This window comes from Meles meles, chromosome 14 (assembly GCF_922984935.1).
Source record: "Meles meles chromosome 14, mMelMel3.1 paternal haplotype, whole genome shotgun sequence".
Lineage (NCBI taxonomy): Eukaryota > Metazoa > Chordata > Mammalia > Carnivora > Mustelidae > Meles > Meles meles.
The window spans coordinates 10,113,153-10,119,616 of record NC_060079.1 but is presented as its reverse complement, the minus strand read 5'-3'; the positions used below and the strand labels follow the sequence as shown (position 1 = coordinate 10,119,616).

The following is a 6,464-nucleotide window of genomic DNA, read 5'->3' as shown; positions in this document are numbered from 1 at the left end:
TGTCTGTGGGGGTGGGTGGAAAGGAGCTGGTCCTAAAGGCTACCCGGAGCAAGGGGTGCTTGAACTGAGACCAGATCGAATAATCTATAATCAGAAAGATGATGCCCCAACCAGAATTAGGGGTGTGTGTGAAAATCAGGTGATGAGAAAGAATATATAGATTTTCTGGAGACTGCAGCACAACAGTTTGGCTGGAACACAGGGGTCCGAGGGGCTGGGGAGATGGTGGGGAGATGTGAGGCACTTCATATCACTTACAAAGGATTAACCTTCATGGTGTTTCCTCAGAGAGCAAAAATGGGCCGTGAGAGCTATTGGGCTCATCTGTTTTTTAACCTCAGTGTGTCAAATCAGGGAATTTTTAGAAAAATAAAACAAGGGCGCCTGGGTGGCTCAGTGGGTTAAGCCTCTGCCTTCGGCTCAGGTCCTGGGATCAAGCCCTGCATTGGGCTCTCTGCTCGGCAGGGAGACTGCTCCCCGCCCCCCTCTGCCTGCCTCTCTGCCTACTTGTGATCTCTCTCTCTTTGTCAAATAAATAAATAAAATCTTAAAATACAAAACAAAACAACAGAAACCACTCAGAGTATGTCCTCTCCCTTTTACTGTCCTAAGGGAGAAGAACCATTATGATGGCAGAAGGCAGTGCCAAAAACAACACCTAGAGCCAGCTTCATGCTCAGAAGAGAACTGCACTTCTGCCTTATGGTTTTTGGGTTCTTGACATGATTAGAGAACCTTCTCTAGTAGCAAATTATAGAAACAATCCCTAATAGTATAGTCTTAAATCAGGGAATATTTTAACTGAGTCGTTGCTAATTTCTTTCTGGTCTAGCAGTATCCAGTTGTCTTCTTAGCAAACCCTTGATCATGCTTCGGTGTCCATCCTAATACTAGAAGAAAACCTACGGGTGAATATTCTGTGATCTTGCTGATTGAGAAAGTCTGTGGAACAACAAAGGTAAAAATATTCAATGACAGGAGTGGCAGCCGATTTCACAAATATTCAATACTTCTGTATATGAAAAGTGCTTAAACTAAAATGAAAAGGTAAAAAAAACTGATAACTTTTTGGAAGAAATCTTTGTGTTTTCTTTTCTTTTCCTTTTTTTAAAAGATTTTATTTATTATTTTTTTGAGAGAAAGAGAGAGAGAGAGAGCATGCAACCTGGAGGAGGGGCAGAGGAAGAGGGAATCCCAAGCAGACCCTGCACTGAGCACAGAGTTTAAAGAAGGGCTTGATCCCATGACCTTGAGATCATGACCAGGAGATCACCACCCATGCTGAAACCAAGAGAAGAACACTTAACTGACTAAGCCACTCGGGTGCCCCAATCTTGGTGTTTTCTATTATAATTTAAAATGTGTGACTCAGCAGTTGAACTTGTATTAAATTATTCTTCAGAAATACACAAACCAGTGCACCCAGATACATGTATGAAGATATTAGCAATAGGACTGTTTGTGGTAGTGGTAGTCGTGGTGGTAGAGAAAACTGAAAACAACCTAAAAATTCCTCTGGAGAGAACTAGCTGAATAAGGTATGTTCCACTTAGATAATAGGATACCACACTGTTTATTTTTAAAAAGTAAATTTATATGCACAGACATAGATGTCAAAGATATAGACACACAACTATAGATATATAAACTTACACATAAATAGACTATACCCAAGATACACACATAGACATACTCATATTTAGTAAGATACATAGAAGGCAAAAAAAAAAAAAAAGTCTGCTGGAATAAATGTCAACCATTATTATGGCAATTTTTTAAAGGAACAATTTGAAGAGACACATCACCCAAGAGGACATCAGGTCAAATAAACGCATGAAAAGAAGCTCAATTTTATTGAGCCAGGAGGGAAACACAAATTAAAACCACAATTAGGTACCACTATGCACTTATTAAGAGGGTTAAAATTTAAAAATACAGAATGTCAGATTTGGAAGGGCCTTTGGGGTCCTGGAACTGTATGTGGCAGATCCTTGTGATGTATTTTCTCATGGACCCTCATAGCAAAAAGAAGGGGCTATTAATATTCTTATTTGCAGATGCCAAAATCTCAGCACAGAGCAAGTGTCAATGGCGTTTCCAAGCTACGTACCATCATGTCTTCACATTTCTGCTCTCCTACTCTGAGAACCTCATGCCCATAAAACTAGACTGTTCTACAGGTGTCCCCACCTTGACATTTTAAACGATTTTACTTGTTTCAGCCTTGTTCCCACATGCCCTAGTTCTTTAAATTTTTATTTTCCATCTTGCAGATCTTCTGTATTTCCCCACCATTTATTTGAACAAAGATAATCACTGCTCTTATAAAGGCCTGCTGCGATTTAGAAGGCGACACCTTTGTTTACACATCTGAGTGGCTTGTATTACAGTTTGAGTTACCACTCAGATGCTCTGGAAAAGAAGACTGATCCAACAACAGATTCCAGTCTCGGCCAAAAATCCCTCTAAAAAGACAACAAAGAAAAAAGCAAAAGTACGACAAGGATTTGTTGATGTATAGAGATGTAAGGATAGGGAGTGTAGAAGGGGGAGGTGAAGCGATCACATTTTAAGAACCAGAAAGCACAAGAAAGAATGGTAAGTGATTTAGCAAGTGGAAGACATTTAAACCTGTTGCAGTTAATTGGGGGAGACAAGCAACAGCCCACTTTACATTGGTGAGTCCCCAAATCTCAGGAACCAGTGGCACCTGCAAATGGGGGTGAAGAGGGAACCAAACCAATAAGGATTTGTTGAAAGCTGTTTGCAGAGCACTTGTGGGGTCTGTCACGTGATGAGCCAGAGGACTTCCCTGCCCCAGTCCTGGTGGAGACAGGAGGCTTATTATCTGACACATGTGTAGATTGGAGGCAACGGGTCAGCCCATAGTCGTGAGACGAGATGCCAGAGTACCTGTAGCCAAGATGTGATCCTCTAGTAGACTATGTGAGACTCCAACACACACACAGACATAAAACTATTGATATTAGCGGCCTCACAAGCAGAACAGCCCAATGTAGAAGACTTAGACTGTACAACCTTCAGCCTTATGTTGAAAGGTTCTAATTGCTTTTCATCCTCTACTCATAAATATAAGCAAATTTTAATGCACAACTCTGGGTAGATCTTTCAAGTTATAATAATTTTTTTTTAAGCTTCTTAGATGGGTGGATTCATGTTTTTCTTCAGTTAGGAAATTTTTAGCCATCCTTTCTTCAAGAGCATTTCCCCATTTCCTTCTGGAATTCTATTAATTAATTAATTAATTAATTACTTGAGAGTGAGAATGAGCAGGGGGAAGGGCAAAGGGAGAGGGCAAGAGAATTCCAAGGAGACTCATGACCCGAGCCAAAATTAAGAGTTGGATGCTTAACCGACTGAGCCACCCAGATGCCCCTCCTTCTGGAATTCTATGCAAGTGTTGTGATGCTTGATGGTTTCCCACAGGTCTCTGAGACTCTGATCATTTTTCTTTATTCTTTCTGTTTTCCAGATTGGATAATTTCTGTTATCTTATCTTCAAGTTTACTGATTCCTTCTTTTGCCCCTCATATTTTCTCTTGAGGCTTTCATCTTCCAGTTTCAGTTATTTCAATTCTCAAGTCCAGATTTTCCACTTGTTTCTTTCTTTCTTTTTTTTTTTTTTTAATGAGTTTTGGCTCTTACGTTGGTATTCTATCTTTGATGAATCATTGTAATTATACTTTACTCAATTCTTTAAATATGATTTTCTTTATTTGTTTGAATGTATTTATAGTAACTACTTTGAGGTCTTTGTGAAGTTCAACATCTGAACCCCCTCAGAGAAAGTGTCTATGGACTGCTTTCCTCCCACCGACCCAAATCTTGTAACTGGCTTACCAAATTCCTTACTCTGCCATTCTGCCTTGTCATAACAATGCAAACACTAAGTTTTATAGCCAAAGTATTTAAAACATTATATTGGGAGGGTAGAAGAAAAGAGGTTGAAATCTGTATTCTCAAGGGGGAGTTCAGGTGATAATACCTAAGACTGCAAAATTCAAAAGGAGCTACATGAATATGTTTTTTAGTGATACAAATATACATATAATTCAGCTAAAAGAATTTAAAATTGTTACAGGGAAGGGGAAGTGGAGCAGGGGGGCATAGGGTATGTCTTCAGCCTCGATGAAATATATTGATTCAATGAATGGTGTCTCTATCAACTTTGATAAAAATTTTAAAACGTTTTAAAACTAATATGAAAAAAATTAAACACAATTGAGCCTTTAAGGTCAGTCATATCTGAGTTTGAATTTGGCTCCGCAACTTGCTAGCTGTGTGACTTTTGTCAAAAACTCAATATTATTCAGCCTCGATGTCATCTTCTGTCACATGTAGATGAGAGTTGCTTCAAAGAGTTATGATAATGGCACATAGTGTGAGACCAAGAATCAAGTAGTACAAAGGAGAGAACAGCCTCTGTTTTCCTGCCTACAGGTTGGGCTGTATGTCCATCACCCTTCTCGCTGCCATCCCAGAGCCTTGGAGAATGGATTTTTGTTATCTGTCTAACTAATAGTTAATGTAGCCCAAGTGTGTGAGGCACTGTCTGTCTCAATGACCAGCCTGACTCCATCTGCTTCTGTCCCTCTCTAGAATGTAATCTCCCAAAGGGCAGGGACGAGTCTGTCTTCTTCGAGTGCCTGACAATTTGTAGGTAACCAATAAAAGTTGTTGAATGGATCAATGAATCAGGCGATCTGACAGGGTATTCTATTTTCCAAATAGCAATTTTTTAAAAAAAGTTTTATTTATTTATTTGACAGAGAGAGATGCAGCAAGAGAAGGAACACAAGCAGGGGGAGTGGGAGAGGGAGAAGCAGGCTTCCCACTGAGGAGGGATCCCAATGTGAGGCTCGATCCCAGGACCTGGATCCCAGAACCCCGATCCCAGGACCCTGGGATCATGACCTGAGCCAAAGGCAGCCTGCTTAATGACTGAGCCACCCAGGAGCTCCATCTAAATAACAATGTTTTTGTCACCACAGCACAGGTTGCTCTCACCTGAATCTGTGCCACATATGAACAAACAACTTAAGGACAAGATAGCTTCTAGGGAATATTCCAGAAGTCTGTCCAAGTACAGGATGCTAGCTTTGGCTTTTTTTTTTTTTCTTTGTTACTTAATAGAATTGTATTACCTTCTCCTCAAAGGTTTCAGTTTCTATCCCTGAGACAGTTTTTTTGTTTTGTTTTGGTTTTTGTTTTCATTTTCATGAACCTCATCCTAGTATTTTATTTGGTGTTGGGTTAGAGTCCAGCACTGAACTCAAGAAACTAACAAATAGCTTGTGTTCAATTTAAAGAAAACTTAATATACTAAAATACAGGTTCATAAAAAACGTAAAAATTGGGGGTCATAAGGTTATGAGCCCCTTAAAAAGGTCCTGAACTTGCAATAGGAATCATCTCTGAATTCTGGTAAAAAGCCATCCCACTGGTATATTTAACCTATCATTCAACTTGTAAAATCTTGACCTGATCACGTGAGGCTCTCTAAAGTGAGGTTCATGGAAAGTAGGGTGTATTCACATAAATAGTTTATGGGAGAATTATTGTTAGTGAACCAGTTGTGGTCACATCACCCTGATTTCTGCAGCTCTTATTATACACCACTGGAAACTGCCGTTGTAACTTGGAACAGTGTCCTTTAGGTTAAAGAAAGAGAGAAAGGAATACAGGACGAATGGTTTGGGCTCAAGTTGGCTTTTTCCAGGCCAGAGTTTATTGTTTGTTTGCATGAAAATCCCTTCTTGTTGGCCAAGAGTTCTCAGTGGCAACTGCCAGGCTGCTGGAACCATCAAAGGATTTTTCCCCCTGGAAGAAAGCCAAAGCATGTGGAATTCCTAAAGGGACCCCTCTCTGGTTGGGTGCCAGGGGGCGAGCCGATGAGAATCTGGCTTAGGTGACCAATCATCACCTGCCCCAGCATCTTCAAGGGGCAGGAAACACTTCTGACCTACGACTGGTTCAGATCTGCTGGCAAAGAGTCTACTCGTCCCATTGTCTATATATAACTTGATGGTGAGAACCCCCGGTCCCGGGGAATCATGGAACAGGGCAAAACCTATTGGCCTGGGGTGGGTGGGTGAGGAAGGGGTGCAAAGTTCTGGTCTTCTTCCAGTCTCCACCCAAGAGGGATCCTGTGTAGGCCAATCTGATAGCCCTAAAGCTAACTTGCTCCAGTCATCTGCTGGGTCACCGTCTGCCACATCAGCCAAGCTGCCTCCTCCAACCTCAGGACTTGGAGAGAATTACTTGGGTTCTCTGCTCTTCTGCTCCTCTTTGACACTAGAGATAACAATGCCATCCTTTTCTGAGGCTTTGTGGCCAGCGATCTGGGCAGCGGAACAGCAGAAACTGCTGGCGAGGTAACCTCTGAGCAGGGCTATCTTTGACTTCCATGGGCCCTGGGCGCTTTTGCTTTTGTGGGCAAAAAA

At 41.1% G+C, this 6,464-nt stretch overlaps 1 non-coding gene across 1 annotated transcript; it reads right to left on the bottom strand.

Annotated features, from left to right (window-relative positions):
* Positions 1-573: 573 nt before the first annotated feature.
* On the bottom strand, positions 574-782 carry LOC123925417. The gene has a single exon (XR_006815003.1). It is a non-coding gene; the product is annotated as a small nucleolar RNA U3 (small nucleolar RNA).
* Positions 783-6,464: the final 5,682 nt, after the last annotated feature.